General features: G+C 39.5%; 1 pseudogene; it reads left to right on the top strand.

Moving 5' to 3' along the window:
- Positions 1-6,650, top strand: part of LOC124975559 (proline-rich nuclear receptor coactivator 1-like) — a 53,665-nt pseudogene extending 47,015 nt beyond the window's left edge.
- Positions 6,651-14,772: the final 8,122 nt, after the last annotated feature.

The raw sequence follows: 14,772 nt of genomic DNA, 5'->3' as shown, positions 1-14,772 counted from the left end.
ATAATTTTTTTGTTAGTAAAGCTCTGTAGTATAATTTAAGGTCTGGTATTATGATGCCTCCAGCTTTACTTTTCTTGCTAAGGACTGCTTAGTTTCTTCTGGGTCTCTTATTTTTCCAAATGAATTTCACGACTAATTTTTTTTTATTTCTCTGAAGAATGTCATTGGGATTTTAATAGGAATTGTGTTAAATTTTTATAGCACTTTTGATTGTATGGTCATTTTTACCATGTTAGTTCTTCATATCCAAGAGCATGGGAGAACTTTCCATCTTCTAAGGTCTTCTTCAATTTCTTTCTTTAGTGTTCTGTTATTTTCATTGTAGCAGTCTTTCATATCTTTTGTTAGATTGATTCCCAAGTATTTTATTTTTTGAGGCTATTGTGAATGAAGTAGTTTTTCTAATTTCTCCTCCAGTAGAATCATTACTGATGTATAGGAACACAATTGATTTATGTGTGTCAATTTTATATCTTGCTACATTGCTGAATTCATTTATAAGTTCTAGACATTTTCTAGTGGAATTGTTTGGGTCTTCTAAATATATAATCATGTTATCAGCAATAAGGTTAGTTTGAGTTCTTTTCCTATTCATATCTCTTTACTTTCTTTCTTCTCTTTAATGGCTCTGGCTAGAATATCAAGGATTATGTTAAATAAAATTGGTAAAAGAAGACCTCCTTTTCTTGTTTCAAGTTTTAGAGGGCATACTCTCAATTTTTGTTCATTTACAATGCTGTTGGCCTTTGGTTTAGCATATATAGCTTTTATAATGTTTAGGTATGTTCCTACTATCTCTGGTTTTAGTAGTGTTTTGAATATGAATGGATGTGTATTTTGTCAAATATTTTCTGCATCTATTGAGATGATCATATAATTCTTGTCTTTAAGTCTATTTATGTGATGAATTATGTTTATTGATTTTCATATGTTGAAACAACTTTGCATCCCTGGGATGAACTCCAATTTACCGTGGTGAACTATTTTTTTAATATGTGTTTGTATGTAATTTGTCAGAATTTTATTGAGAATTTTTGTATCTATGTTCATCAGGGATATTGATATGAAGTTTTCTTTCCTTGATCAGTCTTTGTATGGTTATGGTATCAGGGTGATACTAGCCACATAGAATGAGTTTGGAAGGGTGCCTTCCTTTTCTATTTCACAAAATAATTTGAAGAGTATTGTGTTAGTTTTTCTCTCATGGTCTTGTAGAGCTCTGCAGGTAATTCGTTTGGTTCTGGGCTTTTCTTACTTGTTAGATTTTTTTTTCTTTTTTTTATTGTAAACAAATGGGATATATGTTGTTTCTCTGTACATGGAGTAAAGGCATACCATTTGTGTAATCATAAATTTACATAGGGTAATGTTGTTTAATTCATTCTGTTATTTTTTTCCCTTCCCCCCACCCCTCCCATTTTGATGTCATCTTCAAATTCATTGCTTTACATTGTTCTGTTTAAAGTGTATGTCCTCCTGATTCAGTTTGTGTAGGTCATATGTCTCTAGAAACTTGTCAATGTCTTCAAGATTTTCAATTTTATTGGAGTATAAAATACTCCAATAAAAATAGTTTCTGATTATCGTCTGTATTTCAGTAGTGTCTGTCATATTTCCTTCTCTTCCATGAGTAGTAGCAATATGAGTTTTCTCTCTCTTTCTCTTGGTTTGCTTTGCTAAGGTTTTATAAATTTTTGTGATTTTCTTCAAAGACCAACTTTTTTTTCTCAATTTTTCAATTGTTTCTTTTATTTCAATTTCATTGATTTACTTAAAATTTTAATTTGTTCTAATTACTTTTACGTGACAGTAGAATGCATTTATACATTTGTCTTCTACTTCTTTTGGTGTCGATTTGTTCATCTTTTTCTGGGACTTTGAGATGTAATGTTAGGTTATTTATTTGGCTATTTTCTATTATTTCAATAAATGAACTCAATGAAATGAACTTTCTTCTTAGAACTGCCTTCATAGAATGTCAACGATTTTGATATGTACATCGCAATTCTCTTGTACTTCTAATTAATTCTTTTATTTTTTGTTCTGTTTAGTTATACATGGCAGCAGAAAGGCAGAATGCATTTTGATTCACAGTAAACAAATGGGGTACAACTTTTCATTTCTCTGGTTGTACACGATGTAGAGTCACACCATTCATGTAATCATACATGTACATAGGGGAATTATGTTTGTCTCACTTCACTGTCTTTCCTTCCCCTTGCCCCTCCTCCCGTTCTTTCCTTCTACAAAATCCAGTGTTCCTCCATTCTTCCCTTACCATCTCCCCCATCCATCCCATTATGTATCAGAATTCTCTTATCAGAGAAAACATTCAGCCTTTCATTATTTGAGATTAGCTTTTCTCAGTTAACATGATAATCTCTAACTCCATCCATTTACCTGCAAATGCCATAATTTTATTTTTCTTTATAGCTGAGTAATATTCCATTGTGTATATACAACAGAGTTTCTTTATCCATTCATCTATTGCATCTATACTGGTTCCACAATCCAGCTATTGTGCATTGAACAGCTATGAACATTAATGTGAATGTGTCACTGTAGTATGCTGATTTTAAGTCCTTCAAGTATAAACTGAGGAGTGGGATATTTGGGTCAAATGGTGGGTCCATTCCAAGTGTCTGAGAAATTTCCATACTGCTTTCCAGAGTGACTGCACCAATTTGCAATCCCACCAGCAATATATGAGTGCACCTTTTCCCCCACATCCTCACCAACACCTATTGTTGCTTGTGTTCTTGATAATCGCCATTCTAATTGGGGTGAGATGGAATCTTAGGGTGGTTTTGATTTGCATTCCTCTAATTACTAGAGATGTTGAACATTTTTTTCACACGTTTGTTGATAACCTGTATATCTTCTTCTGTGAAGTGTCTGCTCAGTTCCTCAGTCCATTTATTGATTGGGTTATTTGTGTTTTTGATGTTAAGTTTTTGAGTTCTTTATATATTGTGGAGAGATTAGTGCTCTATCTTAAGTGCGTGTGGCAAAGATTTTCTCCCACTCTGTAGGCTCACTCTTCACATTATTGAATGTTTCCTTCCCTGAGAAAAATGTTTTTAGTTTGCATCCATCCCATTTATTAATTCTTGCTTTTATTTCTTGTGCTTTGGAAGTCTTGTTAAGGAAGTCTGGTCCTATGCCAACATGATGAAGATTTGTGCCTACTTTTTCTTGTATTTGGGGCAGGGTCTCTAGTCTAATTCCTAGATCATTGATCCATTTTGAGTTGAGTTTTGTGCAGGGTGAAAAATAGGTATTTAATTTCCTTTTGCTGCATATGGATTTCCAGTTTTCCCAGTCCCATTTGTTGTAGAGGCTATCTTTATCCATTATATGTTTTGGGGACCTTTGTCTAGTATGAGATAACTGTATTTATGTGGGTTTGACTCTGTGTCTTCTATTCTGTACCATTGGTCTGCCTGTCTATTTTGGTGCCAATACCATGCCTATCAGGCAAAGACATCTATATCAGACAAAGACATTCACAGACTGAAGGTAGAAAGGATGGAAAAAACATATTTACTCACATGGATCACATAAACAAGCAGGGGTTTCTATCCTCATATCAGATAAAGTGGACTTTAAGTCAAAAGTAATCAAAAGGGAAAAAGAAGGCCATTTCATACTGCTTAACAGAATTATACATCAACAAGACATAAGAATTATAAATATTTATACCCCAAACAATGGATCATCTATATACATCCAACAAATTCTTCTCAATTTCAAAAATCAAATAGACCACAATGCAGTAATGCTGGGTAACTTTAACACACTTCTGTCACCAATGGATGGATCCTCCAAACAAAAACTAAATAAAGAAGCTATAGAACTAAAAACGACAATTGATAATTTAAACTTAACATACATATATAGAGTATTTCATCCATCAATGACTGAATACACTTTCTTCTCAGCAGAACACAGATCCTTCTCTAATATGGACCATGTTATGCAAGCTATCACATATTTTGGCATACATTTATATTATCCCGATATATTTTTTAACATCTATTTATTTTGATAGTTCCCTTTCCTTTTATATTAATTTTGTGTTCTTGCTTTATTCTCTATTAGACTTATTTGAATTTTACCAAATTTTAGCTGTATTACTTCTTCCCTATTTCATATATTTCTACTCCTATTCATATTTTTCCTTCCTACTACATAATTTAAAAGTAACTTGTTATTCTAGCTTCTTTCTGATACAAGTACTTTAAATTATAAATGCTCATCTGAGAACTGCTTCATCCCAGAGATACTGATATATTAAGCTTTTTTATTACTTATTTCAGTGCTTTTTATTTAGTTCTACTGTGCTTTCTTCCTTGGCCTCTGAGGTACTTATGAGTGTGACATTCAGTTTTGAAATAGATGTCATTTGGGGGGTGTTGTGTGGTTCTATATACCTTAAGGTGATTGCTTTCTAATGTAATAAATCATGCAGGAAACACATTATGCATGATTTTAAACTTTAAACTTTAAAAAAAGTAATAGAAATGCTTTTTATATTGATTGCTTTGGTTACATACATGTCAAAACTGATCAAATTGCATACTTCAAATATGTGCATTTTATTGTACTTCAATTTTAACTCTATAAAGCTGTGGAAAAACTAAATAAATAAAGTATGAAATAAAGGATTTCATATTTTGTCTTCATTGCTTAATATTCTGTTCCAAGTGATCTAGCCTGTTGGTCATAATTTCCATTGAATTTTTAATTTAGTTTATTCATTCTTCATTTTGAGTTTATCTATTTGATTTCTTTTCAAAATCTCTCTTTATTGAAATGATCTTTTACCTCCTGAATTTCATCTCTGATTTTACTCCTTACCTCATCCATTACCTCACAGATCAGTTTAACTATGTATATTCTAAACTCCTTCTCTGACATTTCTTCCACTCTGGTGTCAATAGATTCTATTATTGGAGTATCTTGGTTTTTGGGGGGTGATTTGTTCCCTTACTTTTTCATGTTGTTTGTGTTCCTACCCATCTAGCAGTGTGACTCTGATGCAGTACAGTTTCAAAGCTGTAGACTTATAGTGTCCCTGAAGGTTTCCAGTAGTTGTCTTCAATGGGGAGAAAAATAATAACAGTGATCAATGCAAACAATACACAGCCTTAAACCAAAGAGTTCCTACTAAGACATCTACAGTTTTATTGCAATAAACAGAAATGATGTGTTCAGTTATTGCCTACAATAAAAACAGTAAGTTTTCATAAGGGTTTACTATTTCAAATGTGGACAAAGAGCAGAAGTGGGGTAGAACGTGATGTTTATCTGGAAAGAGCAAAGAAGTAAAGGTTAGCCATTAGCAGGAGAAAAGAGAGAAAGAGAATCCAGGAAAACAGATAAGTTACAGAAAAAAATATAAAGTAAAAATTTTAAAGAAATTAAAAATAGAAAGAAAAATGTAAAAATAAAAGAATATAAAACAAAACTGAAATATACTATTCAGATATCCCAGTCCTCAATAAAGTGATCCATGAAAAATAATTGACTTCCAAAATGGTAGAAAAGTTGTTGCCACACTGCCTCCATCCCAGTCATGGCCTGTGCTCTTCTGTTGCTCTCTTAGCAGCAACAGCCACACTGTCATCACTTCCTCTTTCTCTTCTTCCTGCCAAGCTGCCTGCATCCTAGTGCTTTGACTGTCCTCTCTTTCCTGCAGTGGAAGTTGCTTATCTTGGGTGGCCATCTTGCTCTCCTTGGTTTTTTCAACCATGGTTACTTTGGGGGGCCCTCCCTATGGTGACCACACACTGCCTTTAACTCCAATCCAAGACCCCCTGTGAACTGCTCCCAACCCTTTTCCTCCTTCACTTCCTAGGGGGAGACAGCCCCTGCCTGACTCCCCAACCTGTTCTAGCAGCTCTACCCAATTGTAACCTGGCCACTGCAGTAGGCACCCCAGAGGCAGCACCAAAGAAGTTGTGAAAAAAGAATGAGCAGGTCAGCCTGGTGGGGCAGTTACCTAGTTGCTTCCACCAGTACCAGCACCACTAGTTAAACCTGGAGGGTGACCAGAGCCTGGCAACTGGCTGAAGTGGAACACAGGGGTCCCAGGCCTGGCCACTGTCTTGGTCCCTGATCCTGCAGCTGCAACTGAATTGAGGAAGTGAGCCCTGTCTCTGGATCACAGTAGTGCTGGCACCTGGCTAACCCCCACAGAGAGAAGAGGTTTTAAAATCAAAGATGGAAAAATTGGAGAAAATTACCTTTCCCCATAGCCAACTTTTTCTTGGTACACACTCGTGTGAACAGCCAAAGATAAACAGAAAAGCAAATATCACTTGCCACTAACAAAGATCACCTCTGCCAAAAGGAATGAAAATAACTTTTGTCAGGATTCTGTTTTGCCTGATAGAATTCAGAAGCAGGAAAAAAAGCTTTTTAAAAATACTGAGAATATTAAAAATATGCATTTGAAGAAATGAGCGTTTCTAACTGAAGTGAGCACAAAGGAAAATTATGTTGGGGCAAAGTTTAGTGATCCACTTTCTCCCAGTGTTTTTCCAAAGCCTCCTAGTCACTAGATGGGAAGCACTGTTGAAAATTCCAACCAAAATAAGGAGCTTTTGGCAGTGCACTTAAAAATGCTGCTGAAAGTTCAAAATTAGATTTCAGTATGTTTGTAGAACAGTTTTCCCCAAATCTCTGGACTCTAAAAGAAAATTGGTACAAAAATGGAATTTTGCCTTGTTGCAACATACAGGTGCAAAAGATGAGCTTAAAAAGTTACATACAAACAGCTTGTATTATATTATATACTTTGTAAATAGTATGCCATGTATTATGTTTATGTTGTTCATACTTGAGAGGTACACTATAGTTTTGTTATGCAAGTATGTATTTTGGCCTGCCAGCAAGGTAGGTGTTTTGTATACATACAGTGGAGAAATTTTAAGTGTGTGCTAAGGCACATGGAAGACTTATTTATTTGCACAAGATACTGAGATTTTTTTTCAAGAAACAGCTCTTGAACATCAAAGTGAAGATCTAAACGTGAAGATTACTAATGCACTACTGAAGTTTAAATCTGTGGCACAATCATTGTAAACATGGGTTTTGTCTATGTTTCCCAAAATTGATTTTTGCCTTTTGTCTGTAATTACTGAAAAACTACTCCCATTTTTGCCAAATTTAATTACTGAATTTTGGTATATAAGCCATTATTCAAATTTAAAATGCCTGTAGTTTTAATGCCAACAAAATTGGTTGGCATTAAACTCAAATTTTAAAGTAATAATAACTTGGCCCTCCCCTTTAAAATATGATATAAAAGTGAGAGAAAAAAAGAAAAGAAAAAAATCTCAATGAAAAATTGGACAATTGTTACTGCTGGAGTTCAAAAGTTTCTCAGCTTCCCTTCTCAGCAGTTGTCTGGAGTATGATGCTTACTCCATCCACAGAATACTAGGGTTGTTTGGGTGAGAGTGTTAATCTTGGGGGCAGAACTCCTGGAGGCAGGGTATAGGCTTATGTTTGCTCCAGTCTCTTCACTGAATACCAATTGGTCTGGAGATTTTAAGTCAGTGCACCTCCAGGGTCCAGCAATTGCTGATCCACCATGCTGATACATTGCACACCAGGAGTCTCCTTTGGAATTCACTCATGTAGTGTAAAAACCTGTTCTTAGCCCACCACATTGCCTGTGGACCCCATGATTCCTGGTCTCTGATTCAGTCTCCAAACTCAATCTCTCCCTCCCCTGCCCTTTCCAATTCCCAGTCAGGCACTGCTCTCCCAGTCACTCCTGCCAGCAGTCAGATTAGATGGGAGGCTGAAGTCAGGTGGTTTTTCACGACCAGTGTTGCCCTGTATAAGCTTCTCTCCATGTTTGATTTTTCTCCTGGTCACATAGGCACACCCTCTGTTGCACAGCATGGGTTTGCCTGGCTTCTTTTTTGAGTCAGACACCGGTCTGCCAGAAATTGGCTCCCCCAGCTGCCAGTTCACATGCCATGCATGCAAAATGGTTTGTTCCACTGTCTTTTGCATGCCATGGGGTTAGGGTTAGGGCTGGGGATGTGGCTCAGTGATTAAATACCCCTAGGTTCAACCCCTGATTTAAAAAAACCTTGAGAGGTAATCATATGCAGGAGCTCCACAAGTCATCTTGAGTTGCATAGGTAATAGTTATCACTAAAATAACTTATACATGTAATCATACATGATGCTCTATAGATACTGTAACATGAAGAATTTATTTTGGTTTCTAAGAAGTTTAAAAATGTAGAGTAAATGGCACTAATGAAGACAAACAGCAAATGAGAATATGATGTAACATAACTGAAGTTCTAGGGGCATCTGAGGAGTTCCAGGAGTTCCAAGGTACACTAGGATGCTCTCCACAATGACCTTGTAGGAGTAGATAAGACTTGCAGAAATTGGCCTATGTACAGATATTTGTTGAGTTCTCCTAGGCACTGACACTGTGACAGGTACTGTGCCAATAGGACCTATTTGCTGGAAGGGAGGGAGGAAATGATAACAATGCAGAGAGATAGAAGCTTGAAAGTGGACAGGAACTTGAAGTTGTTAACGTTGGGACTTGGAGAGCTGATGAGTAGTTTCACTTGCAGGGACTCAAAGCAAGGAGATGAGGAAGCCAGGGCAACAAGAAATGCTTTGAACCAAGGAGTGAGGGTCTGAAACCACTGGTGTGGGAGACAGTCTCCCATGAGATCCCCCAGCCATCCCTCTCTGTGTTTGTCAGCTTTTGTAGCTATGACCAAAATACCTGGCAAGAACAACTTAGAGGAGGAAATGTTTATTTGGGTTCATAGTTTCAGCAGTTTAGTGATGTTCAGCCTATTCCTTTGTTCTGTACCCAAGGTGAGGCAGAGCATAATGATGGAAAGGCATGTTGGAATAAAGCTGCTTGGCTTAGGGTTGCCAGAAAGTAGGTGCATCAGTAAGGGGTCAGTAACAAGATGAACCCTTCCAGAGCACACTATCAATGATCTACTTCCTCTAATTATGTCACACCTCCCAATAGTCCATTCTACTATCAATGAACTTATACAAAAAATGGATTAATTCACTAATAGGTCAGCCTTAACCTTTGCCTAAGAGCCCCACCTCTGAACCTTGCTGCATTGAGGACCATGCTCTCAACACATGATCTTGGGAGACACTCAGATCTGACCCATAACACTCCCCTCCAGTGTGGTTTGTGCTGAAGGCATTCTTCTCACCAACAGAAGAGGGTACAGGTGCAGGATGTCATGTCTGATGTTAGGTTAAAAAGAGACTGCAACTTTTATTTTGGAGGTGCCCATGGGGGGTTCTACCCCTCTCTCATGTGTCCCCAGCTGCCATGTCAAGAGGCACTTGGGCAGCCCTTCTACAGGGTCACATGGTGAGGAATAGGGCAGCTGCAGGAGTGAGTTTGGCAAAGGACTTTCCTGCTGGAAGGAGCTGTGGAGGTAGGAAGATAAATGTTTGCTCAGTTGAGGTGATGGTTTTGTGGTGTGCACAGGTCAGACAGATCAAACACTGCATTTCACTCCATGAGATTTAGCACACCTCTGTCACCCAACAGCAAGGCTGCAGATGTTGGAGAGGCTCACTGTGTTGTGGGGAACAGAGTTGGAGCTGGGAGGGAAGTTTGTCAGTCTCTGTGAAGTGCTACATGGCAGAGGCGCTTTTCAGGTGATGGGAAGAATACATGGAACTTGACAGGGACTGGCACTTTGTCTATAAGTGTGGAGACAGAGTTGTCTGGTGATTCAGCTTAGGAAAAATTGCCAAAGGTTGAAAAGTTGAGTAATTTGGGGATCATCTTTTCCTCTAAGAATGGAAGGAGACCTGGGATACAGGATTGACCTCACAGTCAAAAGGACAGTGTAAAGGGACTCAGGTAGAAAGTCTTCCAGGACCAAAGTAGAATGTATTTTAACATTCATGCAATTGTTTTGCAAATTTTTAAAGATAAGAGAGCATCACTTTATAATCATTCATCATAGAGGGACAGATAAATGTAAACTTGGTCAATAGGTGTAATACAAATGTGTGTTTTTATGTACCTGTGCATGAGAGCACACACATGTGTATAAGGAAATTAGTGGGCAAAGTGTGCTATATACTTATGGAATTCTGCTAGTAGTGCAAATGTATGTGAGAACATTAATGGGGAAATCATGCTATGTCCTTATGTGATTTGACTAGTAGTGCAAATTTGGGTGTGTTTGCACTGCGTGTTAGAGCATGTATATGTGTATAAAAGAAAATTAATGGGCAAATTTCGTATGTTCTTATGGGATTTGGCTAGTAGTGCAAATGTGTGTGTGTTTATGTCTATATGTGAGAGCATTCACATGTGTATATAAGCAAATTGATGGGTGACACATGTTATGTTCTTGCAGGATTTGGCATCCATCATTCTTTGTGACTTTGGGCAGTGAAGCCAGTTTCATCAAAGTCCTCTTGTCTTTCTCAAACAAAAGCATGCCTGAGGCTGATCCATGGTGGTCCCTCATCCTGTGTAAACACTCAGTGTTTCTGTATACGTTGAGGCTCTGAAGGGCTGAGTCAACTTCTACTCACCTTCTTGTAACTGATGCTGCATGATATGGGGTGGTTGAAACTTAACAAATAATAAATATCAGCTGAGTGAGGTAACTTTCATAGCTGTGTTATTGAGTGCTATGAACAGGGCAGCTTCCCTGCACCTAGGGAAGTTCTAATGAATAAATATACTCTCTGTTTCACAGGGAACTCAAAGCACCTCTGAGAGCATACTGGTGGAGAGGAAGCAGCACCACTCTGAAGTCAGGCAGATCTGATTCAGGGTCCCCCTCCACATTTCACTGGTTGTGACATTTGGGCAAATTCCTTATGTTTCTATATTTTAGGCTTCTATATTTTCCCAACTATGTAGATATTTCTCCAAACTTTCCTGGGAGAATTCCTCCAGGGTCTTAAAAGGATGGGTCCTAGCTTCCCATTCCTCTCCTCGCCTGCTGAACGCCTACAGCTTTAGCAGCAGTACCCAGAAGTGGGGCTGTGAATGCCTCCCTTTGTAGTACTTTCCTTTGCACTTGGGAGGAAATCCAAGTTCCTCACTTGTCCCCCTCCCTTCCCTGGTTTTACACCACCTCTCTCTGTCTCCCATGTGCCACACTTTCCTGCCCAGAGACACCTCATGGACTGTAGGCTCCTATCATCCTTGAAGTTTCAATATAAAGGTCGACTTTGAGGGTATTTGACTCACACTCAACCTGGCTTTCCCAATCTTGGCCCCTCCCTCCCAGGCCTTTATTCTTGAACCTTTAGCCCTTGGCCACATTTAGGGATACATTCATTTGTTTTCTTTACTGAATGTCTCTTTCCTTATGGACTCAGAATCTCCACATGGCAGGTTTCCACTGCACATCCAGTGACTTCCAGAGAGTATAGTCTGCCCACCCTATCTGAGAGTTCCACATCTGTGAATTCAACCAACTGCAGAATAAAAATTCTTGGGAAAGTATTGCATCTATACTGAGTGACATTCTTTATTATTGTTTTCTAAACAATACACTATTACAACAATTTACATAACACATTGTGTTAGGTATTGTAGGTCATCTAGAGATGATTTATTGTATTTGGAGGATGTGGTAGATTCTATGCAAATACCTCACCACCCAAATGAAGGTCTTGAGAGTTCTCAGATCCAAAGGACTTAATATATACCTTTTCTACCAAAGCCCTGACTCCAGAGCAAGTAGGACTACAGTTACCAAGAGCTCATGTCTTTTTGTGCACCACAGTGATGGTTTCCTAATGACTTGAAGGTGAAGTATTGTCACTATTATTCCAATGCAATGTGTGAAGGAGAAGCTCCTAAGTGGGTGCAAATCATTACCATAACAGATGGACAGGAATTTCTAATAGAAACTAACTAAATGCTTCCCTCAGCTTGGCCAGGAGTCTGTCACTATGTGGGCTCTGCATACTGCTTCTCTGTCATGAGAATTTGAGAATAAATAAGCTAAAATTGAATCTTATGAAATACATTTGATGTTTTGTACATATAAATAGATCTGGTTTTCTTCAAAGATGGATCGACTGCTTTCTCAGTGTCATGGCAGAAGGATGGGTGGGGCATGGGACAGCTCTCACACAGCTCACAGCAGGGAGTCAGTTGTGTGAACAATTAAAATACAGGAGGGCATGGGAGGAGAGTGTTTTGCACACAGAAGAAAAGTGAGTGGAGGAAGGCAATGGACATTTGTTTTTCATTTATTCACCCTATGCATGGATGTCCTGCCTCTTGCTCATGGCTACAGCTCAGAAGGACAGTGCATGTAGGCGTTGCTTTTTCTGCAGAAGCCAGGAGGCCTGTCACCACATATGTGTTTTGGGGGCACATGACACAGGCTGACATGCAGGATGCATTCTTCCTGTTCTTGGAGTCTTGAGCAAGTTACACAAAGACAGAGGTGTCCCCCGCTCCACCACCTGGTGTGGACACAGTCTGGGAGCTGCTCTATGAGGCCAGTCCTGGACACCAGCCTTCCAGCTCCTGGGGCTCCACCTGTTTCCAGCCATCCTACTCTTATTTTGCTGGAAGGAGAGGCCAAGAGGCTAACAATGATAGGGGGCACTGGGATTTAAGAAGAGCTGTGCCACAGGTTGAGCCTGAGCAGGATCCTAAGGGAGGACAATGTTATGGGGCACAACTTAAGAACAGACCGATCACCACTGAGAAGTCCAAATTTGAGAGTCTTTATTAAACCGGCCGGCTGACTGTCTCACACAATGCCCCAAAAAATGGCTATTGGGAGAACAGCCCTGACCACAGGGTTGTAGGGTTCTTATACCAAAAATTGCATTAATCATAAGTGTCTGTTGCTATGATTCAAAATTACACATTAACATCATGAGATCATTGACAGAGGGGGAAGTGGGTCAAAATAACCCTTTCCTAGGTACAAACTAAAGAATGGTTACTAACATCCACACAATCACCATTCACATGGTATATTGTTTAGGAGCAATAGGAATCAAAAGAGAGCAATCTTTCATTACATAAGAATTGTCATTTTGTATTACTAAACATGTCACGCTAAGTAACTGATGATGGGTACAGAGGTGTTCCCATGGGAGAAGCTTATTTCCTACATAACATGGAGTCTCAGCAAAATGGAGTCTCTTTAGTCATTTCCCTTAGAGTCTGGCCTATAACATTCTCATGGAGTCAGATCTGTCAGCCCATCACAGACAACTTGAACAAATCAGAGAAGCAGTGACAGCACAGGGAACTGCAAGACAAGTGCCACTTATGGGAGAAGGTGAGCAGACCATGGTCACTCACCTAACATTCTGCTTTTACTTGAAAGCAAGAAGAAACTTGTTGGATTTATTTGATGGATTTTTGATCAGTGTTTTTGAGTTTCTTATTTTCATGTCATGCAGCTCTCTACTCACCTGTCAAAGACAGATCTGGCCCTCTTAGCTTCTTTTCTAGTCTCTGTGGAATCCTCTGATCTTGATCCTGCAAATAACCAAGGATATCTTGCCAGGGTTGCAAGTGCCTGGCCAGGGCCCTCCCTCTCCTGGTGGCAGTGCACTCTCTTTCTCTCCCTGCCTTTCTATACATATGTCTCTTTACTTTCCCCTCCTGGCTCCACCTAGTTCCTCCTCCTGTCTCCTCCTCTGTGCTCTACCCACACTTCCCTTCTTTCTCCTTCCTTCTCCTTTCCACATACCTTGAGGCTGGGTGTTGGAGGTGCAGGTGCATCTCAGGAGCAGTTGTGAGGTAGTGGTAGGGCATGGACTGGTGTGTGTGCCAGTAAGTGTTAGGGACACTCCTGGACAAGAGCTCCACCTAAAGTATCCCATCAGAAAGTATAAAATGAACCTTCTGCATGTGACTGCCTGAGATTTTGGAAGCTCAAGTATGAACTGCATCTCCTCACCCTTTTTTCCTAGTAAGATACTATTGGGTGGAGGTGAATGTAACTGGCATCCCTGACTATGCATGTGACAGAAGCCACAGACTTTCTTCCTCTTCAATTGGGCACATGTGAGGACAGGGCTGCTCCACTGCCCTGGGGTGAGACAGGGGCTCTTTTGTGCACTTGTTATTTGCAGAGGGTGTGAGTGATTAATTGTGCACTGTTGGGAAGAGGGGTCCTACAGAGATCTGGACCCTTCCCTCCAGATTTTAGTTAGTGTTTTTAATGTTTCTCTCAGCTAAATGAGAACAACTCTTCTGCAAATAAATGTAAACCTGCTACCTGACTGACAGTCACATGGTGGATCAGTCAGCATGTGGCTCTTGCCATGGTACCCCTTGCTGCTCTGCCATGGCTGGTGTCTTTTTCCTGTGACCCTGCAGCAGTTGCTGGGATCCTGAGACCAAGCTTTCTTCTGGAGGAACCACTTTCCCCTTGCCCTGCAGGTCCCTTCACTGGGATGCAGAATGCAGGATTATCTAAGTCATCAGACCCACAGCATATCCTCTGAGATGCTTGACTTAAGCTCCTGTTGCTTTCAATGCTTCATTTTGGTCTGACACAGAGAACCCAACGGTTTTGAGGGAGTGTTGGTGGATGGTGCTTCTTTCCTCTCACACATCACTGCACACCCTGTCCCTAAATGTGATAACTCTGAAGGGAGGGCACTGCTCCACCTCCCCCAGACTCCTCTTCTGTGGAAACCTTGACATCTTCTCTAATGAATGAGGTTTTGTTGTTCAAAGGCATCTTTCTACTTCTGGGGGCTGCTGCAGTATGTGATTAACAGCTG

The sequence above is a fragment of the Sciurus carolinensis genome, unplaced genomic scaffold (genome assembly GCF_902686445.1).
Source record: "Sciurus carolinensis unplaced genomic scaffold, mSciCar1.2, whole genome shotgun sequence".
NCBI classification, from domain to species: Eukaryota; Metazoa; Chordata; class Mammalia; order Rodentia; family Sciuridae; genus Sciurus; species Sciurus carolinensis.
This window is presented reverse-complemented; position numbering and strand designations above follow the sequence as displayed.